The sequence below is a fragment of the Labrus mixtus genome, unplaced genomic scaffold (genome assembly GCF_963584025.1).
Source record: "Labrus mixtus unplaced genomic scaffold, fLabMix1.1 SCAFFOLD_52, whole genome shotgun sequence".
NCBI classification, from domain to species: Eukaryota; Metazoa; Chordata; class Actinopteri; order Labriformes; family Labridae; genus Labrus; species Labrus mixtus.
The window spans coordinates 94,450-115,000 of NW_026870139.1; the positions used below are offsets into that span (position 1 = coordinate 94,450).

The 20,551-nt window shown below is 44.2% G+C and overlaps 37 non-coding genes and 26 pseudogenes across 37 annotated transcripts; all 63 read left to right on the plus strand.

Moving 5' to 3' along the window:
* The first annotated feature begins 79 nt into the window (after positions 1 to 79).
* LOC132962791 (5S ribosomal RNA) lies at positions 80 to 198 on the plus strand (annotated as a pseudogene).
* Positions 199 to 323: 125 nt separating this feature from the next.
* Positions 324 to 442, plus strand: LOC132962819 (5S ribosomal RNA; annotated as a pseudogene).
* Positions 443 to 567: 125 nt separating this feature from the next.
* On the plus strand, positions 568 to 686 carry LOC132963732 (5S ribosomal RNA). Its single transcript, XR_009669050.1, has one exon. It is a non-coding gene; the product is annotated as a 5S ribosomal RNA (ribosomal RNA).
* Positions 687 to 807: 121 nt separating this feature from the next.
* Positions 808 to 926, plus strand: LOC132962559 (5S ribosomal RNA). The gene has a single exon (XR_009668507.1). It is a non-coding gene; the product is annotated as a 5S ribosomal RNA (ribosomal RNA).
* A 124-nt stretch (positions 927 to 1,050) lies between these two features.
* Positions 1,051 to 1,169, plus strand: LOC132963525 (5S ribosomal RNA). The gene has a single exon (XR_009668856.1). It is a non-coding gene; the product is annotated as a 5S ribosomal RNA (ribosomal RNA).
* A 119-nt stretch (positions 1,170 to 1,288) lies between these two features.
* LOC132963676 (5S ribosomal RNA) lies at positions 1,289 to 1,407 on the plus strand. Its single transcript, XR_009668998.1, has one exon. It is a non-coding gene; the product is annotated as a 5S ribosomal RNA (ribosomal RNA).
* Positions 1,408 to 1,531: 124 nt separating this feature from the next.
* LOC132962792 (5S ribosomal RNA) lies at positions 1,532 to 1,650 on the plus strand (annotated as a pseudogene).
* A 125-nt stretch (positions 1,651 to 1,775) lies between these two features.
* LOC132962820 (5S ribosomal RNA) lies at positions 1,776 to 1,894 on the plus strand (annotated as a pseudogene).
* Positions 1,895 to 2,019: 125 nt separating this feature from the next.
* On the plus strand, positions 2,020 to 2,138 carry LOC132963733 (5S ribosomal RNA). The gene has a single exon (XR_009669051.1). It is a non-coding gene; the product is annotated as a 5S ribosomal RNA (ribosomal RNA).
* Positions 2,139 to 2,259: 121 nt separating this feature from the next.
* LOC132963563 (5S ribosomal RNA) lies at positions 2,260 to 2,378 on the plus strand. Its single transcript, XR_009668892.1, has one exon. It is a non-coding gene; the product is annotated as a 5S ribosomal RNA (ribosomal RNA).
* A 123-nt stretch (positions 2,379 to 2,501) lies between these two features.
* Positions 2,502 to 2,620, plus strand: LOC132963138 (5S ribosomal RNA; annotated as a pseudogene).
* Positions 2,621 to 2,743: 123 nt separating this feature from the next.
* Positions 2,744 to 2,852, plus strand: LOC132962937 (5S ribosomal RNA; annotated as a pseudogene).
* A 123-nt stretch (positions 2,853 to 2,975) lies between these two features.
* On the plus strand, positions 2,976 to 3,094 carry LOC132962681 (5S ribosomal RNA). The gene has a single exon (XR_009668608.1). It is a non-coding gene; the product is annotated as a 5S ribosomal RNA (ribosomal RNA).
* Positions 3,095 to 3,215: 121 nt separating this feature from the next.
* Positions 3,216 to 3,324, plus strand: LOC132962938 (5S ribosomal RNA; annotated as a pseudogene).
* A 123-nt stretch (positions 3,325 to 3,447) lies between these two features.
* LOC132962939 (5S ribosomal RNA) lies at positions 3,448 to 3,556 on the plus strand (annotated as a pseudogene).
* A 122-nt stretch (positions 3,557 to 3,678) lies between these two features.
* LOC132963461 (5S ribosomal RNA) lies at positions 3,679 to 3,797 on the plus strand. Its single transcript, XR_009668795.1, has one exon. It is a non-coding gene; the product is annotated as a 5S ribosomal RNA (ribosomal RNA).
* Positions 3,798 to 3,919: 122 nt separating this feature from the next.
* On the plus strand, positions 3,920 to 4,038 carry LOC132963594 (5S ribosomal RNA). Its single transcript, XR_009668921.1, has one exon. It is a non-coding gene; the product is annotated as a 5S ribosomal RNA (ribosomal RNA).
* A 121-nt stretch (positions 4,039 to 4,159) lies between these two features.
* Positions 4,160 to 4,278, plus strand: LOC132963720 (5S ribosomal RNA). Its single transcript, XR_009669040.1, has one exon. It is a non-coding gene; the product is annotated as a 5S ribosomal RNA (ribosomal RNA).
* A 123-nt stretch (positions 4,279 to 4,401) lies between these two features.
* Positions 4,402 to 4,520, plus strand: LOC132962991 (5S ribosomal RNA; annotated as a pseudogene).
* A 123-nt stretch (positions 4,521 to 4,643) lies between these two features.
* LOC132962941 (5S ribosomal RNA) lies at positions 4,644 to 4,752 on the plus strand (annotated as a pseudogene).
* A 123-nt stretch (positions 4,753 to 4,875) lies between these two features.
* Positions 4,876 to 4,994, plus strand: LOC132962695 (5S ribosomal RNA). The gene has a single exon (XR_009668620.1). It is a non-coding gene; the product is annotated as a 5S ribosomal RNA (ribosomal RNA).
* Positions 4,995 to 5,115: 121 nt separating this feature from the next.
* LOC132963568 (5S ribosomal RNA) lies at positions 5,116 to 5,234 on the plus strand. The gene has a single exon (XR_009668897.1). It is a non-coding gene; the product is annotated as a 5S ribosomal RNA (ribosomal RNA).
* A 122-nt stretch (positions 5,235 to 5,356) lies between these two features.
* LOC132962851 (5S ribosomal RNA) lies at positions 5,357 to 5,475 on the plus strand (annotated as a pseudogene).
* Positions 5,476 to 5,597: 122 nt separating this feature from the next.
* LOC132963630 (5S ribosomal RNA) lies at positions 5,598 to 5,716 on the plus strand. The gene has a single exon (XR_009668955.1). It is a non-coding gene; the product is annotated as a 5S ribosomal RNA (ribosomal RNA).
* Positions 5,717 to 5,837: 121 nt separating this feature from the next.
* LOC132962587 (5S ribosomal RNA) lies at positions 5,838 to 5,956 on the plus strand. The gene has a single exon (XR_009668537.1). It is a non-coding gene; the product is annotated as a 5S ribosomal RNA (ribosomal RNA).
* A 122-nt stretch (positions 5,957 to 6,078) lies between these two features.
* LOC132963806 (5S ribosomal RNA) lies at positions 6,079 to 6,197 on the plus strand. Its single transcript, XR_009669120.1, has one exon. It is a non-coding gene; the product is annotated as a 5S ribosomal RNA (ribosomal RNA).
* A 121-nt stretch (positions 6,198 to 6,318) lies between these two features.
* Positions 6,319 to 6,437, plus strand: LOC132963599 (5S ribosomal RNA). The gene has a single exon (XR_009668926.1). It is a non-coding gene; the product is annotated as a 5S ribosomal RNA (ribosomal RNA).
* Positions 6,438 to 6,558: 121 nt separating this feature from the next.
* Positions 6,559 to 6,677, plus strand: LOC132962524 (5S ribosomal RNA). The gene has a single exon (XR_009668472.1). It is a non-coding gene; the product is annotated as a 5S ribosomal RNA (ribosomal RNA).
* Positions 6,678 to 6,799: 122 nt separating this feature from the next.
* On the plus strand, positions 6,800 to 6,918 carry LOC132963649 (5S ribosomal RNA). The gene has a single exon (XR_009668973.1). It is a non-coding gene; the product is annotated as a 5S ribosomal RNA (ribosomal RNA).
* A 5,402-nt stretch (positions 6,919 to 12,320) lies between these two features.
* Positions 12,321 to 12,439, plus strand: LOC132962827 (5S ribosomal RNA; annotated as a pseudogene).
* A 122-nt stretch (positions 12,440 to 12,561) lies between these two features.
* On the plus strand, positions 12,562 to 12,670 carry LOC132962942 (5S ribosomal RNA; annotated as a pseudogene).
* A 123-nt stretch (positions 12,671 to 12,793) lies between these two features.
* Positions 12,794 to 12,912, plus strand: LOC132963469 (5S ribosomal RNA). Its single transcript, XR_009668802.1, has one exon. It is a non-coding gene; the product is annotated as a 5S ribosomal RNA (ribosomal RNA).
* Positions 12,913 to 13,035: 123 nt separating this feature from the next.
* On the plus strand, positions 13,036 to 13,154 carry LOC132962757 (5S ribosomal RNA). The gene has a single exon (XR_009668660.1). It is a non-coding gene; the product is annotated as a 5S ribosomal RNA (ribosomal RNA).
* A 121-nt stretch (positions 13,155 to 13,275) lies between these two features.
* LOC132962802 (5S ribosomal RNA) lies at positions 13,276 to 13,384 on the plus strand (annotated as a pseudogene).
* Positions 13,385 to 13,505: 121 nt separating this feature from the next.
* On the plus strand, positions 13,506 to 13,624 carry LOC132962658 (5S ribosomal RNA). The gene has a single exon (XR_009668595.1). It is a non-coding gene; the product is annotated as a 5S ribosomal RNA (ribosomal RNA).
* Positions 13,625 to 13,745: 121 nt separating this feature from the next.
* LOC132962828 (5S ribosomal RNA) lies at positions 13,746 to 13,864 on the plus strand (annotated as a pseudogene).
* Positions 13,865 to 13,986: 122 nt separating this feature from the next.
* LOC132962674 (5S ribosomal RNA) lies at positions 13,987 to 14,095 on the plus strand (annotated as a pseudogene).
* A 353-nt stretch (positions 14,096 to 14,448) lies between these two features.
* On the plus strand, positions 14,449 to 14,567 carry LOC132963033 (5S ribosomal RNA). The gene has a single exon (XR_009668708.1). It is a non-coding gene; the product is annotated as a 5S ribosomal RNA (ribosomal RNA).
* A 124-nt stretch (positions 14,568 to 14,691) lies between these two features.
* Positions 14,692 to 14,810, plus strand: LOC132962690 (5S ribosomal RNA). Its single transcript, XR_009668616.1, has one exon. It is a non-coding gene; the product is annotated as a 5S ribosomal RNA (ribosomal RNA).
* A 121-nt stretch (positions 14,811 to 14,931) lies between these two features.
* Positions 14,932 to 15,040, plus strand: LOC132962661 (5S ribosomal RNA; annotated as a pseudogene).
* Positions 15,041 to 15,164: 124 nt separating this feature from the next.
* LOC132962884 (5S ribosomal RNA) lies at positions 15,165 to 15,283 on the plus strand (annotated as a pseudogene).
* A 121-nt stretch (positions 15,284 to 15,404) lies between these two features.
* LOC132962522 (5S ribosomal RNA) lies at positions 15,405 to 15,523 on the plus strand. The gene has a single exon (XR_009668470.1). It is a non-coding gene; the product is annotated as a 5S ribosomal RNA (ribosomal RNA).
* A 121-nt stretch (positions 15,524 to 15,644) lies between these two features.
* On the plus strand, positions 15,645 to 15,763 carry LOC132963539 (5S ribosomal RNA). Its single transcript, XR_009668869.1, has one exon. It is a non-coding gene; the product is annotated as a 5S ribosomal RNA (ribosomal RNA).
* A 122-nt stretch (positions 15,764 to 15,885) lies between these two features.
* Positions 15,886 to 16,004, plus strand: LOC132962829 (5S ribosomal RNA; annotated as a pseudogene).
* Positions 16,005 to 16,125: 121 nt separating this feature from the next.
* LOC132963511 (5S ribosomal RNA) lies at positions 16,126 to 16,244 on the plus strand. The gene has a single exon (XR_009668842.1). It is a non-coding gene; the product is annotated as a 5S ribosomal RNA (ribosomal RNA).
* Positions 16,245 to 16,366: 122 nt separating this feature from the next.
* LOC132962755 (5S ribosomal RNA) lies at positions 16,367 to 16,485 on the plus strand. The gene has a single exon (XR_009668658.1). It is a non-coding gene; the product is annotated as a 5S ribosomal RNA (ribosomal RNA).
* Positions 16,486 to 16,606: 121 nt separating this feature from the next.
* LOC132963264 (5S ribosomal RNA) lies at positions 16,607 to 16,715 on the plus strand (annotated as a pseudogene).
* Positions 16,716 to 16,838: 123 nt separating this feature from the next.
* Positions 16,839 to 16,957, plus strand: LOC132963450 (5S ribosomal RNA). The gene has a single exon (XR_009668784.1). It is a non-coding gene; the product is annotated as a 5S ribosomal RNA (ribosomal RNA).
* Positions 16,958 to 17,076: 119 nt separating this feature from the next.
* LOC132963638 (5S ribosomal RNA) lies at positions 17,077 to 17,195 on the plus strand. The gene has a single exon (XR_009668962.1). It is a non-coding gene; the product is annotated as a 5S ribosomal RNA (ribosomal RNA).
* A 121-nt stretch (positions 17,196 to 17,316) lies between these two features.
* Positions 17,317 to 17,425, plus strand: LOC132962903 (5S ribosomal RNA; annotated as a pseudogene).
* Positions 17,426 to 17,547: 122 nt separating this feature from the next.
* LOC132963717 (5S ribosomal RNA) lies at positions 17,548 to 17,666 on the plus strand. Its single transcript, XR_009669037.1, has one exon. It is a non-coding gene; the product is annotated as a 5S ribosomal RNA (ribosomal RNA).
* A 122-nt stretch (positions 17,667 to 17,788) lies between these two features.
* Positions 17,789 to 17,907, plus strand: LOC132962854 (5S ribosomal RNA; annotated as a pseudogene).
* Positions 17,908 to 18,032: 125 nt separating this feature from the next.
* LOC132963734 (5S ribosomal RNA) lies at positions 18,033 to 18,151 on the plus strand. The gene has a single exon (XR_009669052.1). It is a non-coding gene; the product is annotated as a 5S ribosomal RNA (ribosomal RNA).
* A 121-nt stretch (positions 18,152 to 18,272) lies between these two features.
* On the plus strand, positions 18,273 to 18,381 carry LOC132963214 (5S ribosomal RNA; annotated as a pseudogene).
* A 125-nt stretch (positions 18,382 to 18,506) lies between these two features.
* Positions 18,507 to 18,625, plus strand: LOC132963526 (5S ribosomal RNA). Its single transcript, XR_009668857.1, has one exon. It is a non-coding gene; the product is annotated as a 5S ribosomal RNA (ribosomal RNA).
* A 119-nt stretch (positions 18,626 to 18,744) lies between these two features.
* On the plus strand, positions 18,745 to 18,863 carry LOC132963662 (5S ribosomal RNA). Its single transcript, XR_009668985.1, has one exon. It is a non-coding gene; the product is annotated as a 5S ribosomal RNA (ribosomal RNA).
* Positions 18,864 to 18,987: 124 nt separating this feature from the next.
* On the plus strand, positions 18,988 to 19,106 carry LOC132962691 (5S ribosomal RNA). Its single transcript, XR_009668617.1, has one exon. It is a non-coding gene; the product is annotated as a 5S ribosomal RNA (ribosomal RNA).
* A 121-nt stretch (positions 19,107 to 19,227) lies between these two features.
* Positions 19,228 to 19,336, plus strand: LOC132962905 (5S ribosomal RNA; annotated as a pseudogene).
* Positions 19,337 to 19,459: 123 nt separating this feature from the next.
* LOC132962728 (5S ribosomal RNA) lies at positions 19,460 to 19,578 on the plus strand. The gene has a single exon (XR_009668642.1). It is a non-coding gene; the product is annotated as a 5S ribosomal RNA (ribosomal RNA).
* Positions 19,579 to 19,700: 122 nt separating this feature from the next.
* On the plus strand, positions 19,701 to 19,819 carry LOC132963661 (5S ribosomal RNA). The gene has a single exon (XR_009668984.1). It is a non-coding gene; the product is annotated as a 5S ribosomal RNA (ribosomal RNA).
* Positions 19,820 to 19,942: 123 nt separating this feature from the next.
* LOC132962992 (5S ribosomal RNA) lies at positions 19,943 to 20,061 on the plus strand (annotated as a pseudogene).
* Positions 20,062 to 20,184: 123 nt separating this feature from the next.
* Positions 20,185 to 20,293, plus strand: LOC132962943 (5S ribosomal RNA; annotated as a pseudogene).
* Positions 20,294 to 20,416: 123 nt separating this feature from the next.
* On the plus strand, positions 20,417 to 20,535 carry LOC132963726 (5S ribosomal RNA). Its single transcript, XR_009669045.1, has one exon. It is a non-coding gene; the product is annotated as a 5S ribosomal RNA (ribosomal RNA).
* The last annotated feature ends 16 nt before the right edge of the window (positions 20,536 to 20,551 follow it).

The following is a 20,551-nucleotide window of genomic DNA, read 5'->3' on the forward strand; positions in this document are numbered from 1 at the left end:
ACATATTCACATGTCCAAAAATTCAGCCAGAATCAAGGGCATAACATCTTTAAAAGGCCCCTGTCTGCACACAATAATGGCTTACGGCCATACCACCCTTAACACGCCCGATCTCGTCCCATCTTGGAAGCTAAGCAGGGTCGGGCCTGGTTAGTACTTGAATGGGAGACCGCCTGGGAATACCAGATGCTGTAAGCTTTTTTTATTTTTTTGATCATATGTTTTTTTTTTTTATCATATAGAGACATATTCACATGTCCAAAAATTCAGCCAGACTCAAGGGCATGACATCTTTAAAAGGCCCCTTTCTGCACACAATAACAGCTTACGGCCATACCACCCTTAACACGCCCGATCTCGTCCGATCTCGGAAACTAAGTAGGGTCGTGCCTGGTTAGTACTTGGATGGGAGACCGCCTGGGAATACCAGATGTTGTAAGCTTTTTTATTTTTTTGATCATATGTTTTTTTTGTTTTATCATATAGAGACATATTCACATGTCCAGAAATTCAACCAGAATCAAGGGCATGACATCTTTAAAAGGCCCCTTTCTGCACACAATAACAGCTTACGGCCATACCACCCTTAACACGCCCGATCTCGTCCGATCTCGGAAACTAAGTAGGGTCGGGCCTGGTTAGTACTTGGATGGGAGACCACCTGGGAATACCAGGTGCTGTAAGCGTTTTCATTTTTTTGATCATATGTTTTTTTTTATCATATAGAGACATATTCACATGTCCAAAAATTCAGCCAGAATCAAGGGCATGACATCTTTTAAAGGCCCCTGTCTGCACACAATAATGGCTTATGGCCATACCACCCTGAACACGCCTGATCTCGTCCGATCTCGGAAGCCAAGCAGGGTAGGGCCTGGTTAGTACTTGGATGGGAGACCGCCTGGGAATACCAGACGCTGTAAGCTTTTTTTAATTTTTTTGATCATATGTTTTTTTTTTATCATAGAGAGACATATTCACATGTCCAAAAATTCAGCCAGAATCAAGGGCATGACATCTTTAAAAGGCCCCTGTCTGCAGACAATAATGGCTTACGGCCATACCACCCTGAACACGCCCGATCTCGTTCGATCTCAGAAGCTAAGCAGGGTCGGGCCTGGTTAGTACTTGGATGGGAGACCGCCTGGGAATACCAGGTGCTGTAAGCTTTTTCATTTTTTTGATCATGTTTTTTTTTATCATATAGAGACATATTCACATGTCCAAAAATTCAGCCAGAATCAAGGGCATGACATCTTTAAAAGGCCCCTCTCTGCACACAATAATGGCTTACGGCCATACCACCCTGTACACGCCTGATCTCGTCCGATCTCGGAAGCTAAGCAGGGTCGGGCCTGGTTAGTACTTGGATGGGAGACCGCCTGGGAATACCAAGTGCTGTAAGCTTTTTCATTTTTTTGATCATATGTTTTTTTTTTTTATCATATAGAGACATATTCACATGTCCAAAAATTCAGCCAGAATCAAGGGCATAACATCTTTAAAAGGCCCCTGTCTGCACACAATAATGGCTTACGGCCATACCACCCTTAACACGCCCGATCTCGTCCCATCTTGGAAGCTAAGCAGGGTCGGGCCTGGTTAGTACTTGAATGGGAGACCGCCTGGGAATACCAGATGCTGTAAGCTTTTTTTATTTTTTTGATCATATGTTTTTTTTTTTTATCATATAGAGACATATTCACATGTCCAAAAATTCAGCCAGACTCAAGGGCATGACATCTTTAAAAGGCCCCTTTCTGCACACAATAACAGCTTACGGCCATACCACCCTTAACACGCCCGATCTCGTCCGATCTCGGAAACTAAGTAGGGTCGTGCCTGGTTAGTACTTGGATGGGAGACCGCCTGGGAATACCAGATGTTGTAAGCTTTTTTATTTTTTTGATCATATGTTTTTTTTGTTTTATCATATAGAGACATATTCACATGTCCAGAAATTCAACCAGAATCAAGGGCATGACATCTTTAAAAGGCCCCTTTCTGCACACAATAACAGCTTACGGCCATACCACCCTTAACACGCCCGATCTCGTCCGATCTCGGAAACTAAGTAGGGTCGGGCCTGGTTAGTACTTGGATGGGAGACCACCTGGGAATACCAGGTGCTGTAAGCGTTTTCATTTTTTTGATCATATGTTTTTTTTTATCATATAGAGACATATTCACATGTCCAAAAATTCAGCCAGAATCAAGGGCATGACATCTTTTAAAGGCCCCTGTCTGCACACAATAATGGCTTATGGCCATACCACCCTGAACACGCCTGATCTCGTCCGATCTCGGAAGCAAAGCAGGGTAGGGCCTGGTTAGTACTTGGATGGGAGACCGCCTGGGAATACCAGGTGCTGTAAGCTTTTTCATTTTTTTGATCATATGTTTTTTTTTTTATCATATAGAGACATATTCACATGTCCACAAATTCAGCCAGAATCAAGGGCATGACATATTTAAAAGGCCCCTTTTTGCACACAATAACGGCTTACGGCCATACCACCCTTAACACGACCGATCTCGTCCGATCTCGGAAACTAAGTAGGGTCGTGCCTGGTTAGTACTTGGATGGGAGACCGCCTGGGAATACCAGATGCTGTAAAAGCTTTTTCATTTTTTTTGATCATATGTTTTTTTTATCATATAGAGACATATTCACATGTCCAAAAATTCAGCCAGAATCAAGGGCATGACATCTTTAAAAGGCCCCTGTCTGCACACAATAATGGCTTACGGCCATACCACCCTGAACACGCCCGATCTCGGAAGCTAAGCAAGGTCAGGCCTGGTTAGTACTTGGATGGGAGACCGCCTGGGAATACCAGGTGCTGTAAGCTTTTTCATTTTTTTTGATCATATGTTCTTTTTTTATCATATAGAGACATATTCACATGTCCACAAATTCAGCCAGAATCAAGGGCATGACATCTTTAAAAGGCCCCTGTCTGCACACAATAATGGCTTACGGCCATACCACCCTGAACACGCCCGATCTCGTCCGATCTCGGAAGCTAAGCAGGGTCGGGCCTGGATAGTACTTGGATGGGAGACCACCTGGGAATACCAGGTGCTGTAAGCGTTTTCATTTTTTTGATCATGTGTTTTTTTTTATCATATAGAGACATATTCACATATCCAAAAATTCAGCCAGAATCAAGGGCATGACATCTTTAAAAGGCCCCTGTCTGCACACAATAATGGCTTACGGCCATACCACCCTGAACACGCCCGATCTCGGAAGCTAAGCAAGGTCAGGCCTGGTTAGTACTTGGATGGGAGACCGCCTGGGAATACCAGGTGCTGTAAGCTTTTTCATTTTTTTTGATCATATGTTCTTTTTTTGTCATATAGAGACATATTCACATGTCCACAAATTCAGCCAGAATCAAGGGCATGACATCTTTAAAAGGCCCCTGTCTGCACACAATAATGGCTTACGGCCATACCACCCTGAACACGCCCGATCTCGGAAGCTAAGCAAGGTCAGGCCTGGTTAGTACTTGGATGGGAGACCGCCTGGGAATACCAGGTGCTGTAAGCTTTTTCATTTTTTTGATCATATGTTTTTTTTTTTTCATATAGAGACATATTCACATGTCCAAAAATTCAGCCAGAATCAAGGGCATGACATCTTTAAAAGGCCCCTTTCTTCACACAATAATGACTTATGGCCATACCACCCTGAACACGCCCGATCTCGTCCGATCTCGGAAGCTAAGCAGGGTCGGGCCTGGTTAGTACTTGGATGGGAGACCGCCTGGGAATACCAGGTGCTATAAGCTTTTTCATTTTTTTGATCATATGTTTTTTTTTTTTCATATAGAGACATATTCACATGTCCAAAAATTCAGCCAGAATCAAGGGCATGACATCTTTAAAAGGCCCCTTTCTGCACACAATAATGGCTTATGGCCATACCACCCTGAACAAGCCCGATCTCGTCTGATCTCGGAAGCTAAGCAGGGTCGGGCCTGGTTAGTACTTGGATGGGAGACCGCCTGGGAATACCAGGTGCTGTAAGCTTTTTCATTTTTTTGATGATATGTTTTTTTTTATCATATAGAGACATATTCACATGTCCAAAAATTCAGCCAGAATCAAGGGCATGACATCTTTAAAAGGCCCCTTTCTGCACACAATAATGACTTATAGCCATACCACCCTGAACACGCCCGATCTCGTCCGATCTCGGAAGCTAAGCAGGGTCAGGCCTGGTTAGTACTTGGATGGGAGACCGCCTGGGAATACCAGGTGCTGTAAGCTTTTTCATTTTTTTGATCATATGTTTTTTTTTTTATCATATAGAGACATATTCACATGCCCACAAATTCAGCCAGAATCAAGGGCATGACATCTTTAAAAGGCCCCTTTCTGCACACAATAACGGCTTACGGCCATACCACCCTTAACACGCCCGATCTCGTCCGATCTCGGAAACTAAGTAGGGTCGTGCCTGGTTAGTACTTGGATGGGAGACCGCCTGGGAATACCAGATGCTGTAAAAGCTTTTTCATTTTTTTTGATCATATGTTTTTTTTATCATATAGAGACATATTCACATGTCCAAAAATTCAGCCAGAATCAAGGGCATGACATCTTTAAAAGGCCCCTGTCTGCACACAATAATGGCTTACGGCCATACCACCCTGAACACGCCCGATCTCGGAAGCTAAGCAAGGTCAGGCCTGGTTAGTACTTGGATGGGAGACCGCCTGGGAATACCAGGTGCTGTAAGCTTTTTCATTTTTTTTGATCATATGTTCTTTTTTTATCATATAGAGACATATTCACATGTCCACAAATTCAGCCAGAATCAAGGGCATGACATCTTTAAAAGGCCCCTGTCTGCACACAATAATGGCTTACGGCCATACCACCCTGAACACGCCCGATCTCGTCCGATCTCGGAAGCTAAGCAGGGTCGGGCCTGGATAGTACTTGGATGGGAGACCACCTGGGAATACCAGGTGCTGTAAGCGTTTTCATTTTTTTGATCATATGTTTTTTTTTATCATATAGAGACATATTCACATGTCCACAAATTCAGCCAGAATCAAGGGCATGACATCTTTAAAAGGCCCCTGTCTGCACACAATAATGGCTTATGGCCATACCACCCTGAACACTCCTGATCTCGTCCGATCTCGGAAGCTAAGCAGGGTAGGGCCTGTTTAGTACTTGGATGGGAGACCGCCTGGGAATACCAGGTGCTGTAAGCTTTTTCATTTTTTTGATCATATGTTTTTTTTTTATCATATAGAGACATATTCACATGTCCAAAAATTCAGCCAGAATCAAGGGCATGACATCTTTAAAAGGCCCCTTTCTGCACACAATAACAGCTTACGGCCATACCACCCTTAGCACGCCCGATCTCGTCCGATCTCGGAAACTAAGTAGGGTCGTGCCTGGTTAGTACTTGGATGGGAGACCGCCTGGGAATACCAGATGCTGTAAGCTTTTTCATTTTTTTGATCATATGTTTTTTTTTTATCATATAGAGACATATTCACATGTCCAAAAATTTAGCCAGAATCAAGGGCATGACATCTTTAAAAGGCCCCTTTCTGCACACAATAATGGCTTACGGCCATACCACCCTGAACACGCCCGATCTCGTCCGATCTCGGAAGCTATGCAGGGTCGGGCCTGGTTAGTACTTGGATGGGAGACCGCCTAGGAATACCAGGTGCTGTAAGCTTTTTCATTTTTTTGATCATATATTTTTTTTTATCATATAGAGACATATTCACATGTCCAAAAATTCAGCCAGAATCAAGGGCATGACATCTTTAAAAGGCCCCTTTCTGCACACAATAATGGCTTACGGCCATACCACCCTGAACATGCCCGATCTCGTCTGATCTCGGAGGCTAAGCAGGGTCGGGCCTGGTTAGTACTTGGATGGGAGACCGCCTGGGAATACCAGACGCTGTAAGCTTTTTCATTTTTTTGATCATATGTTTTTTTTTTATCATATAGAGACATATTCACATGTCCAAAAATTTAGCCAGAATAAAGGGCATGACATCTTTAAAAGGCCCCTTTCTGCACACAATAATGGCTTACAGCCATACCACCCTGAACACGCCCGATCTCGTCCGGTCTCGGAAGCTATGCAGGGTCGGGCCTGGTTAGTACTTGGATGGGAGACCGCCTAGGAATACCAGGTGCTGTAAGCTTTTTCATTTTTTTGATCATATATTTTTTTTTATCATATAGAGACATATTCACATGTCCAAAAATTCAGCCAGAATCAAGGGCATGACATCTTTAAAAGGCCCCTCTCTGCACACAATAATGGCTTACAGCCATACCACCCTGAACACGCCTGATCTCGTCCGACCTCGGAAGCTAAGCCGGGTAGGGCCTGGTTAGTACTTGGATGGGAGACCTCCTGGGAATACCAGGTGCTGTAAGCTTTTTCATTTTTTTGATGATATGTTTTTTTTTATCATATAGAGACATATTCACATGTCCAAAAATTCAGCCAGAATCAAGGGCATGACATCTTTAAAAGGCCCCTTTCTGCACACAATAATGACTTATGGCCATACCACCCTGAACACGCCCGATCTCGTCCGATCTCGGAAGCTAAGCAGGGTCAGGCCTGGTTAGTATTTGGATGGGAGACCGCCTGGGAATACCAGGTGCTATAAGCTTTTTCATTTTTTTGATCATATGTTTTTTTTTTATCATAGAGAGACATATTCACATGTCCAAAAATTCAGCCAGAATCAAGGGCATGACATCTTTAAAAGGCCCCTGTCTGCACACAATAATGGCTTACGGCCATACCACCCTGAACACGCCCGATCTTGTCCGATCTCGGAAGCTAAGCAAGGTCGGGCCTGGTTAGTACTTGGATGGGAGACCGCCTGGGAATACCAGGTGCTGTAAGCTTTTTCATTTTTTTGATCATATGTTTTTTTTTTATCATATAGAGACATATTCACATGTCCACAAATTCAGCCAGAATCAAGGGCATGACATCTTTAAAAGGCCCCTGTCTGCACACAATAACGGCTTACGGCCATACCACCCTTAACACGCTCGATCTCGTCCCATCTCGGAAGCTAAGCAGGGTCAACTTTTATCAATCAATCAATCAACTTTTATTTGTATAGCGTCAACTCATAACAAGTGTTATCTCGAGACACTTTACAAGAAGCAGGTAAAATACCTTACTCATTGTCTGTTAACATTACAAAAGAGCAGGTAAAAGACCTTACTCATTGTTATGTTACAAAAAGCAGGTAAAGGACCTTACTTATTGCTATGTTACAAAGATCCGGCCTATCCATCATGAGCACTTTAGCAAAGCAGCAAAAGTTACAGTGGTAAGAAAAAACTGCCTTATTAAAAGGCAGAAATCTTCGGCCGGATCCCCGGCTCATGACGAAACAGTCTTCACAGGCCTAGACTGCGCCGGGCTTGGAAAGGGATAGGGGGAGAGATGGGATAAGATGCAGGAAGAGGGATAGAGAGCAAGGGGGTGGGGGGAGGTAGACCGTCCATCAGCAATCCGGTGGGGAGGGGAGGGGGTGTGGGGGGTTGTTCTGGCAGGCCGCCAACCCACGATCCGGTGGGGAGGGGGTAGTGGTGGGGTGGGGGTTGTTCTGGCAAGCCGTCAACCGATGATCTTGAGGAGCCTAGGGGAGCTCAAGAGCTCCCAGGAAAGTAGGTGGTTAGTGACTGAGATTTATAGATAGATACATGCAGTAATATGATGTACTGTATATGCATAGAGAGAGAGAGAGAGAGAGAGAGAGAGAGAGAGGAGCTCAAGGTGCCAGTTCCCCCGGTAGTCTAAGCCTATAGCAGCATAACTAAGAGCTGGTCTACACCAGCACCAGCCCTAACTATAAGATTTATCAAAAAGGAAAGTTTTAAGTCTAATCTTAAAAATACAGACTGTGTCTGCCTCCTGGACCCCGGCTGGAAGGCGGTTCCAGAGGAGAGGAGCCCGATAACTGAAGGCTTTACCCCCCATAGTACACTTGGAGACTGTAGGTACCACCAGCAGGCCTGCACTCCGGGACCGCAACGCTCTCAAGGGACAGTACGGCACTAGTAGCTCCTTAAGATAAGATGGTGCCTGGCCATTTAGAGCTTTGTAGGTGAGAAGAAGGATCTTGAATTCTATTCTAGACTGTATAGGGAGCCAGTGCAGAGAAGCCAGGACAGGAGTAATGTGGTCCCATTTCCTGGTTCTGGTCAGTACACGAGCTGCAGCATTCTGGACCCGTTGAAGAGTCTTTAGAGATTTGCCAGAGCACCCTGACAAAAGAGAGTTACAATAATCCAGTCTGGAGGTAACAAATGCATGAACTAGTTTTTCTGCATCACTTTGCGACAGGATATTCCTGATCTTGGATATATTACGAAGGTGAAAGTAGGCTGTTCTTGAAACTTGACTGATGTGAGAGCTAAAAGACATATCTTGATCAAAAATAACTCCTAGATTCCTAACAGTGGTGCTAGATGCCAGGCTGATGTCATTAAGGACAGTCACATCACTAGAAAAAGTCTCTCTGAGGTTCTTAGGGCCTAGCACAATAACTTCAGTCTTGTCTGAGTTAAGTAGCAAAAAATTTCTGGTCATCCAGGTCCTAACGTCCTTAAGGCATGTTTCTAGCTGACATAACTGACTGGTACCATCGGGCTTCATTGATACATAAAGCTGAGTATCATCTGCATAACAATGAAACTGTATGGAGTGTTTCCTCATAATATTTCCCAGAGGAAGCATATATAATGTAAAAAGAATTGGTCCAAGCACTGAACCTTGTGGGACTCCATGGCAAACTTTAGTGTGCATAGAGGACTCATCATTAACATGTACAAACTGAGATCGGTCTGATAAGTAGGATTCAAACCAACTTAAAGCAGTCCCTGTAATTCCAAGCAAATGCTCCAGTCTGTACAACAGGATCCGATGGTCAATGGTGTCAAAAGCAGCACTAAGATCTAACAAGACGAGCACAGACAGAAGTCCCCTGTCTGAGGCTAGAAGTAGATCGTTTGTAACTCTAACTAGTGCAGTCTCAGTGCTATGGTGGACTCTAAATCCTGACTGGAACTCTTCAAATAAACTGTTGTCATGGAGAAAGTCACACAGCTGTTTAGCTACCACCTTCTCCAGGATCTTCGAGATAAAAGGAAGGTTGGATATAGGTCTGTAGTTAGCCAGAGTTCCTGAGTCCAGAGTAGGCTTTTTAAGTAGAGGTTTGATTACCGCTACTTTAAATGTCTGTGGTACATAGCCTGCCAGTAAAGACATATTGATCATATCTAATATGGAGTTGCTAACTAAGGGAAAGACTTCCTTAAACAGCTTGGTTGGGATTGGGTCCAAAATACAGGTTGACGGTTTCGATGCAGAAAAAATGGAATGTAGCTCTGAAAGGTCGATTGGAGAAAAACAGTCGAGACTAATATCTGGTCCTGGAACTGTCTCTGCCGCAACAGACGTATCTGCACCAGGTAAGGGCAGGAGGTTACCAATTTTGTCTCTGATGTCTAGAACTTTGTTGTTGAAAAAGCTAAGGAAATCATTACTGCTGAGGGCTAGAGGAATACAAGGCTCAATGGAGCCATGACTCTCTGTCAGCCTGGCTACAGTGCTGAAAAGGTATCTAGGATTGCCTTTGTTTTCCTCGATTAGAGAGGAGTAGTAGGCAGCTCGGGCGTGACGTAGAGCCTTCATATATCTTCTATGACTATCCTGCCAGAAAAAACGAGATTCTACCGTTTTGGTCGAACGCCATATTCTTTCAAAATTCCGTGATGATTGTTTCAGAGTACGGGTTTCTGAGTTGAACCATGGAGCCACTCTCCGCCGCTTGACAACCTTCTGTTTCAGGGGAGCAATCGAATCCAGAGTAACTCTCAGCGAATCCACTGCACTATCAACAAACTGATCTAGCTGAGAGGGACTAAAGCTATCGTAAGAGTTTCCAACTGGGTTGAAACACGGTACTGAATCAAAAACAGCTGAAATAGCTTCCTTAAATCTAGCCACAGCACTATCCGACAAACTTCTAGAAAGCACACCTCTTCCAGGCAGAGGTAATTCTAGTAGGACAAAATCAAATGTAATAAAAAAATGGTCTGATAGCAGAGGATTTTCTAGGAAAACTGTAAGGTTATGGATTTCAATTCCATAAGCTAAAACAAGATCCAGGGTGTGGTTAAAATGATGAGTAGGTTCGTTTACACCCTGGGTGAAACCAATAGAGTCTAATAGTGACATGAAAGCTGTGCTCAGGCTATCATTTTCAACATCCACATGGATATTGAAGTCACCTACAACAATTATTCTATCACTGCTAAGGACTAAGTCTGATAAAAATTCTGCAAACTCAGATAAAAACTCAGAATATGGGCCAGGAGGGCGGTAAACTACAGCAACTAGAACTGGCTGAAAGGTTCTTGAGACTGGATGTGGAAGACTAAGAACAAGGCTTTCAAAAGAAGAAAAATTCAGCTTTGGTCGAGGGTTAACTAAAAGACTGGAATTAAAAATAGCTGCTACTCCACCACCTCGTCCGGTGTCTCGAGGTATATGAGTATTAAAATGACTGGGAGGAGTGGATTCATTCAAACTAACATATTCATCTCGACACAGCCAGGTTTCAGTCAAAAAAAGTAAATCAATGTGCTGATCTGATATCAGATCATTCACTAAAAGAGACTTGGATGCTAAGGACCTAATGTTCAAAAGTCCGCAGTGAATCCTCCGATCTTGTAGCAAAATCGTATTCGTAGTTTTGATTCTAATCAGATTCTGATGATTCACGCCGTTTGGATGACTTATAAAAACGCGTTTGGGCCGGGGGACAGACACAGTACCTATAGTATAACTACAGTTCGATTCAGAATTACAGCTATAGTGACTGGGAGACAGATCTAAGGGAGGCGCAGAGAAGTGTGTAAGACTGCAGCTCTGCCTCCTGGTCTGAACTCTGAGTTGTTGTCAGGGTTTTGGACTAATAACCTCTGCTATGTTTCTAGATAATAGAGCTGCACCGTCCAAAGTGGGATGGATGCCGTCTCTAGCTAGCAGACCAGGTTTTCCCCAAAAAGACTGCCAGTTATCTATGAAGCCCACATCGTGTGCTGGACACCACCTCGACAGCCAGCGGTTGAGTGATGACATGCGGCTATACATGTCATCACTGGTCTGATTTGGGAGGGGTCCAGAGAACACTACGGAGTCCGACATCGTCTTAGCAAAAGTACACACCGACTCCACATTAACCTTAGTGACTTCCGACTGGCGTAGTCGGGAGTCATTTGTGCCGACATGAATTACGATTGTATCAAATCTACCTTTAGTCTTTGTCAGCAACTTTAAATGAGATGCGATGTCGCCCGCTCTGGCCCCGGGTATACACCTAACTATGCCCGCTGACTTCGCTAGCTTCACGTTTCGGACTATGGAGTCTCCAATAATCAGAGTTTTATTCTCAGCGGGTGTGTCGCTGAGTGGGGAAAATTTGTTTGAAACGTGAAGTGGTTGGTGGGGAACCGTGTGCTTCGATTTTCGACTATGCTTCCCTCGGACAGTAACCCAGCCACTGCCTCCCGGCTGCTCGGGAGTTACCGGGGGGGAAGCCAAGCTATGTCGGCCCGCACCTGCTACAGGTGGCTGGCTAACTACTGCTGCATACGATGACTCCGACTCAATGGTGCGGAGCCGTCTCTCTAACTCAGACACCCTCGCCTCCAAAGCTAAAAATAAACTACATTTCTTACAAGTATCATTATCACTAAAGGAGGACGAGGAATAACTTAACATCTGACACGTAGAGCAGGAGAGAGCAGGAGAGGGAGAGACAGAAAAAGAAGCCATTGTAAAGCTAACTGCTAGGCTAAACTAAGAGTAGGTACACAGTAACACAGTGCAGAGGAGAACAGAACAAGCAATTATGCAATACGCTCACCGTAGTACGCTGCTCTGCTCAGGTGCTGCTCGCTGCTCTGCTCAGGTGCTGCTCGCTGCTCTGCTCAGGTGCTGCTCGCTGCTCTGCTCAGGTGCTGCTCGCTGCTCTGCTCAGGTGCTGCTCGCTGCTCTGCTCAGGTGCTGCTCGCTGCTCTGCTCAGGTGCTGCTCGGCTCGGTCGGGCCTGGTTAGTACTTGAATGGGAGACCGCCTGGGAATACCAGATGCTGTAAGTTTTTTCATTTTTTTTGATCATATGTTTTTTTTTTATCATATAGAGACATATTCACATGTCCAAAAATTCAGCCAGATACAAGGGCATGACATCTTTAAAAGGCCCCTTTCTGCACACAATAACAGCTTACGGCCATACCACCCTTAACACGCCCGATCTCGTCCGATCTCGGAAACTAAGTAGGGTCGTGCCTGGTTAGTACTTGGATGGGAGACCGCCTGGGAATACCAGACGCTGTAAGCTTTTTCATTTTTTTTGATCATATGTTTTTTTTTATCATATAGAGACATATTCACATGTCCAAAAATTCAGCCAGAATCAAGGGCATGACATCTTTAAAAGGCCCCTGTCTGCACACAATAATGGCTTACGGCCATACCACCCTGAACACGCCCGATCTCGGAAGCTAAGCAAGGTCAGGCCTGGTTAGTACTTGGATGGGAGACCGCCTGGGAATACCAGGTGCTGTAAGCTTTTTATTTTTTTTTGATCATATGTTCTTTTTTTATCATATAGAGACATATTCACATGTCCAAAAATTCAGCTAGAATCAAGGGCATGAGATCTTTAAAAGGCCCCTGTCTGCACACAATAACAGCTTACGGCCATACCACCCTGAACACACCTGATCTCGTCCGATCTCGGAAGCTAAGCAGAGTCGGGCCTGGTTAGTACTTGGATGGGAGACCGCCTGGGAATACCAGGTGCTGTAAGCTTCTTCATTTTTTTGATCATATGTTTTTTTTTTTATCATATAGAGACATATTCACATGTCCAAAAATTCAGCCAGAATCAAGGGCATAACATCTTTAAAAGGCCCCTCTCTGCACACAATAATGGCTTACGGCCATACCACCCTTAACACGCTCGATCTCGTCCCATCTCGGAAGCTAAGCAGGGTCGGGCCTGGTTAGTACTTGAATGGGAGACCGCCTGGGAATACCAGATGCTGTAAGCTTTTTTATTTTTTTGATCATATGTTTTTTTTTATCATAGAGAGACATATTCACATGTCCACAAATTCAGCCAGAATCAAGGGCATGACATCTTTAAAAGGCCCCTTTCTGCACACAATAATGGCTTACGGCCATACCACCCTGAACACGTCCGATCTCGGAAGCTAAGCAGGGTCGGGCCTGGATAGTACTTGGATGGGAGACCACCTGGGAATACCAGGTGCTGTAAGCATTTTCATTTTTTTGATCATATGTTTTTTTTTATCATATAGAGACATATTCACATGTCCAAAAATTCAGCCAGAATCAAGGGCATGACATCTTTAAAAGGCCCCTGTCTGCACACAATAATGGCTTATGGCCATACCACCCTGAACAAGCCTGATCTCGTCCGATCTCGGAAGCTAAGCAGGGTCGGTCCTGGTTAATACTTGGATGGGAGACCGCCTGGGAATACCAGGTGCTGTAAGCTTTTTCATTTTTTTTTATCATATGTTTTTTTTATCATACAGAGACATATTCACATGTCCAAAAATTCAGCCAGAATCAAGGGCATGACATCTTTAAAAGGCCCCTTTCTGCACAAAATAACAGCTTACGGCCATACCACCCTTAACACGCCCGATCTCGTCCGATCTCGGAAACTAAGTAGGGTCGTGCCTGGTTAGTACTTGGATGGGAGACCGCCTGGGAATACCAGACGCTGTAAGCTTTTTCATTTTTTTGATCATATGTTTTTTTTTTATCATATAGAGACATATTCACATGTCCAAAAATTTAGCCAGAATCAAGGGCATGACATCTTTAAAAGGCCCCTGTCTGCACACAATAATGGCTTACGGCCATACCACCCTGAACACGCCCGATCTCGGAAGCTAAGCAGGGTCGGGCCTGGTTAGTACTTGGATGGGAGACCGCCTGGGAATACCAGGTGCTGTAAGCTTTTTCATTTTTTTGATCATATGTTTTTTTTTATCATATAGAGACATATTCACATGTCCAAAAATTCAGCCAGAATCAAGGGCATGACATCTTTAAAAGGCCCCTTTCTGCACACAATAATGACTTATGGACATACCACCCTGAACTTGTCCGATCTCGGAAGCTAAGCAGCGTCTGGCCTGGTTAGTACTTGGATTGGAGACCGCCTGGGAATACCAGGTGCTGTAAGCTTTTTCATTTTTTTTGATCATATGTTCTTTTTTTATCATATAGAGACATATTCACATGTCCAAAAATTCAGCCAGAATCAAGGGCATGAGATCTTTAAAAGGCCCCTGTCTGCACACAATAACAGCTTACGGCCATACCACCCTGAACACGCCTGATCTCGTCCGATCTCGGAAGCTAAGCAGGGTCGGGCCTGGTTAGTACTTGGATGGGAGACCGCCTGGGAATACCAGGTGCTGTAAGCTTTTTCATTTTTTTGATCATATGTTTTTTTTTTTTATCATATAGAGACATATTCACATGTCCAAAAATTCAGCCAGAATCAAGGGCATAACATCTTTAAAAGGCCCCTGTCTGCACACAATAATGGCTTACGGCCATACCACCCTTAACACGCCCGATCTCGTCCCATCTCGGAAGCTAAGCAGGGTCGGGCCTGGTTAGTACTTGAATGGGAGACCGCCTGGGAATACCAGATGCTGTAAGCTTTTTTTATTTTTTTGATCATATGTTTTTTTTATCATAGAGAGACATATTCACATGTCCACAAATTCAGCCAGAATCAAGGGCATGACATCTTTAAAAGGCCCCTGTCTGCAAGCAATAATGGCTTACGGCCATACCACCCTGAACACGCCCGATCTCGGAAGCTAAGCAGGGTCGGGCCTGGTTAGTACTTGGATGGGAGACCACCTGGGAATACCAGGTGCTGTAAGCTTTTTCATTTTTTTGATCATATGTTTTTTTTTTTTATCATATAGAGACATATTCACATGTCCAAAAATTCAGCCAGAATCAAGGGCATAACATCTTTAAAAGGCCCCTGTCTGCACACAATAATGGCTTACGGCCAAACCACCCTTAACACGCCCGATCTCGTCCCATCTCGGAAGCTAAGCAGGGTCGGGCCTGGTTAATACTTGGATGGGAGACCGCCTGGGAATACCAGATGCTGTAAGCTTTTCTTATTTTTTTGATCATATGTTTTTTTTATCATAGAGAGACATATTCACATGTCCACAAATTCAGCCACAATCAAGGGCATGACATCTTTAAAAGGCCCCTGTCTGCACACAATAATGGCTTACGGCCATAACACCCTGAACACGCCCGATCTCGTCCGATCTCGGAAGCTAAGCAGGGTCGGGCCTGGTTAGTACTTGGATGGGAGACCAACTTGGAATACCAGGTGCTGTAAGCGTTTTCATTTTTTTGATCATATGTTTTTTTTTATCATATAAAGACATATTCACATGTCCAAAAATTCAGCCAGAATCAAGGGCATGACATCTTTAAAAGGCCCCTGTCTGCACACAATAATGGCTTATGGCCATACCACCCTGAACACGCTTGATCTCGTCCGATCTCGGAAGCTAAGCAGGGTAGGGCCTGGTTAGTACTTGGATGGGAGACCGCCTGGGAATACCAGGTGCTGTAAGCTTTTTCATTTTTTTGATCATATGTTTTTTTTTTATCATATAGAGACATATTCACATGTCCAAAAATTCAGCCAGAATCAAGGGCATGACATCTTTAAAAGGCCCCTTTCTGCACACAATAACGGCTTACGGCCATACCACCCTTAACACGCCCGATCTCGTCCGATCTCGGAAACTAAGTAGGGTCGTGCCTGGTTAGTACTTGGATGGGAGACCGCCTGGGAATACCAGACGCTGTAAGCTTTTTCATTTTTTTTGATCATATGTTTTTTTTATCATATAGAGACATATTCACATGTCCAAAAATTCAGCCAGAATCAAGGGCATGACATCTTTAAAAGGCCCCTCTCTGCACACAATAATGGCTTATGGCCATACCACCCTGAACACGCCTGATCTCGTCCGATCTCGGAAGCTAAGCAGGGTAGGGCCTGGTTAGTACTTGGATGGGAGACCGCCTGGGAATACCAGGTGCTGTAAGTTTTTTCATTTTTTTGATCATATGTTTTTTTTTTATCATATAGAGACATATTCACATGTCCAAAAATTCAGCCAGAATCAAGGGCATGACATCTTTAAAAGGCCCCTTTCTGCATACAATAATGGCTTACGGCCATACCACCCTGAACACGCCTGATCTCGTCCGATCTCAGAAGCTAAGCAGGGTCGGGCCTGGTTAGTACTTGGATGGGAGACCACCTGGGAATACCAGGTGCTGTAAGCGTTTTCATTTTTTTGATCATATGTTTTTTTTTATCATATAGAGACATATTCACATGTCCAAAAATTCAGCCAGAATCAAGGGAATGACATCTTTAAAAGGCCCCTTTCTGCACACAATAATGGCTTACGGCCAAACCACCCTGAACTCGTCCGATCTTGGAAGCTAAGCAGGGTCGGGCCTGGTTAGTACTTGGATGGGAGACCGCCTGGGAATACCAGACGCTGTAAGCTTTTTTTATTTTTTTGATCATATGTTTTTTTTTTATCATAGAGAGACATATTCACATGTCCAAAAATTCAGCCAGAATCAAGGGCATGACATCTTTAAAAGGCCCCTGTCTGCAGACAATAATGGCTTACGGCCATACCACCCTGAACACGCCCGATCTCATTCGATCTCAGAAGCTAAGCAGGGTCGGGCCTGGTTAGTACTTGGATGGGAGACCGCCTGGGAATACCAGGTGCTGTAAGCTTTTTCATTTTTTTGATCATGTTTTTTTTTATCATATAGAGACATATTCACATGTCCAAAAATTCAGCCAGAATCAAGGGCATGACATCTTTAAAAGGCCCCTCTCTGCACACAATAATGGCTTACGGCCATACCACCCTGAACACGCCTGATCTCGTCCGATCTCGGAAGCTAAGCAGGGTCGGGCCTGGTTAGTACTTGGATGGGAGACCGCCTGGGAATACCAGATGCTGTAAGCTTTTTTTATTTTTTTGATCATATGTTTTTTTTATCATAGAGAGACATATTCACATGTCCACAAATTCAGCCAGAATCAAGGGAATGACATCTTTAAAAGGCCCCTGTCTGCACGCAATAATGGCTTACGGCCATACCACCCTGAACACGCCCGATCTCGGAAGCTAAGCAGGGTCGGGCCTGGTTAGGACTTGGATGGGAGACCACCTGGGAATACCAGGTGCTGTAAGCTTTTTCATTTTTTTGATCATATGTTTTTTTTTTATCATATAGAGACATATTCACATGTCCAAAAATTCAGCCAGAATCAAGGGCATGACATCTTTAAAAGGCCCCTCTCTGCACACAATAATGGCTTATGGCCATACCACCCTGAACACGCATGATCTCGTCCGATCTCTGAAGCTAAGCAGGGTAGGGCCTGGTTAGTACTTGGATGGGAGACCGCCTGGGAATACCAGGTGCTGTAAGCTTTTTCATTTTTTTGATCATATGTTTTTTTTTTATCATATAGAGACATATTCACATGTCCAGAAATTCAGCCAGAATCAAGGGCATGACATCTTTAAAAGGCCCCTTTCTGCACACAATAACAGCGTACGGCCATACCACCCTTAACACGCCCGATCTCATCCGATCTCGGAAACTAAGTAGGGTCGTGCCTGGTTAGTACTTGGATGGGAGACCGCCTGGGAATACCAGATGCTGTAAGCTGTTTCATTTTTTTGATCATATGTTTTTTTTGTTTTATCATATAGAGACATATTCACATGTCCAGAAATTCAGCCAGAATCAAGGGCATGACATCTTTAAAAGGCCCCTTTCTGCACACAATAACAGCTTACGGCCATACCACCCTTAACACGCCCGATCTCGTCCGATCTCGGAAACTAAGTAGGGTCGGGCCTGGTTAGTACTTGGATGGGAGACCACCTGGGAATACCAGGTGCTGTAAGCGTTTTCATTTTTTTGATCATATGTTTTTTTTTATCATATAGAGACATATTCACATGTCCAAAAATTCAGCCAGAATCAAGGGCATGACATCTTTAAAAGGCCCCTTTCTGCACACAATAATGGCTTACGGCCAAACCACCCTGAACTCATCCGATCTTGGAAGCTAAGCAGGGTCGGGCCTGGTTAGTACTTGGATGGGAGACCGCCTGGGAATACCAGACGCTGTAAGCTTTTTTTTATTTTTTTGATCATATGTTTTTTTTTTTATCATAGAGAGACATATTCACATGTCCAAAAATTCAGCCAGAATCAAGGGCATGACATCTTTAAAAGGCCCCTGTCTGCAGACAATAATGGCTTACGGCCATACCACCCTGAACACGCCCGATCTCGTTCGATCTCAGAAGCTAAGCAGGGTCGGGCCTGGTTAGTACTTGGATGGGAGACCGCCTGGGAATACCAGGTGCTGTAAGCTTTTTCATTTTTTTGATCATGTTTTTTTTTATCATATAGAGACATATTCACATGTCCAAAAATTCAGCCAGAATCAAGGGCATGACATCTTTAAAAGGCCCCTCTCTGCACACAATAATGGCTTACGGCCATACCACCCTGAACACGCCTGATCTCGTCCGATCTCGGAAGCTAAGCAGGGTCGGGCCTGGATAGTACTTGGATGGGGGACCGCCTGGGAATACCAAGTGCTGTAAGCTTTTTCATTTTTTTGATCATATGTTTTTTTTTTTTATCATATAGAGACATATTCACATGTCCAAAAATTCAGCCAGAATCAAGGGCATAACATCTTTAAAAGGCCCCTGTCTGCACACAATAATGGCTTACGGCCATACCACCCTTAACACGCCCGATCTCGTCCCATCTCGGAAGCTAAGCAGGGTCGGGCCTGGTTAGTACTTGAATGGGAGACCGCCTGGGAATACCAGATGCTGTAAGCTTTTTTTATTTTTTTGATCATATGTTTTTTTTATCATAGAGAGACATATTCACATGTCCACAAATTCAGCCAGAATCAAGGGAATGACATCTTTAAAAGGCCCCTGTCTGCACGCAATAATGGCTTACGGCCATACCACCCTGAACACGCCCGATCTCGGAAGCTAAGCAGGGTCGGGCCTGGTTAGGACTTGGATGGGAGACCACCTGGGAATACCAGGTGCTGTAAGCTTTTTCATTTTTTTGATCATATGTTTTTTTTTTTATCATATAGAGACATATTCACATGTCCAAAAATTCAGCCAGAATCAAGTGCATGACATCTTTAAAAGGCCCCTGTCTGCACACAATAATGGCTTATGGCCATACCACCCTGAACACGCTTGATCTCGTCCGATCTCTGAAGCTAAGCAGGGTAGGGCCTGGTTAGTACTTGGATGTGAGACAGCCTGGGAAGACCAGGTGCTGTAAGCTTTTTCATTTTTTTGATCATATGTTTTTTTTTTATCATATAGAGACATATTCACATGTCCAAAAATTCAGCCAGAATCAAGGGCATGACATCTTTAAAAGGCGCCTTTCTGCATACAATAATGGCTTACGGCCAAACCACCCTGAACACGCCCGATCTCGTCTGATCTCGGAAGCTAAGCAGGGTCAGGCCTGGTTAGTACTTGGATGGGAGACCGCCTGGGAATACCAGGTGCTGTAAGCTTTTTCATTTTTTTGATCATATGTTTTTTTTTTTATCATATAGAGACATATTCACATGTCCACAAATTCAGCCAGAATCAAGGGCATGACATCTTTAAAAGGCCCCTTTCTGCACACAATAACGGCTTACGGCCATACCACCCTTAACACGCCCGATCTCGTCCGATCTCGGAAACTAAGTAGGGTCGTGCCTGGTTAGTACTTGGATGGGAGACCGCCTGGGAATACCAGATGCTGTAAAAGCTTTTTCATTTTTTTTGATCATATGTTTTTTTTATCATATAGAGACATATTCACATGTCCAAAAATTCAGCCAGAATCAAGGGCATGACATCTTTAAAAGGCCCCTGTCTGCACACAATAATGGCTTACGGCCATACCACCCTGAACACGCCCGATCTCGGAAGCTAAGCAAGGTCAGGCCTGGTTAGTACTTGGATGGGAGACCGCCTGGGAATACCAGGTGCTGTAAGCTTTTTCATTTTTTTTGATCATATGTTCTTTTTTTATCATATAGAGACATATTCACATGTCCACAAATTCAGCCAGAATCAAGGGCATGACATCTTTAAAAGGCCCCTGTCTGCACACAATAACGGCTTACGGCCATACCACCCTGAACACGCCCGATCTCGTCCGATCTCGGAAGCTAAGCAGGGTCGGGCCTGGATAGTACTTGGATGGGAGACCGCCTGGGAATACCAGGTGCTGTAAGCTTTTTCATTTTTTTGAT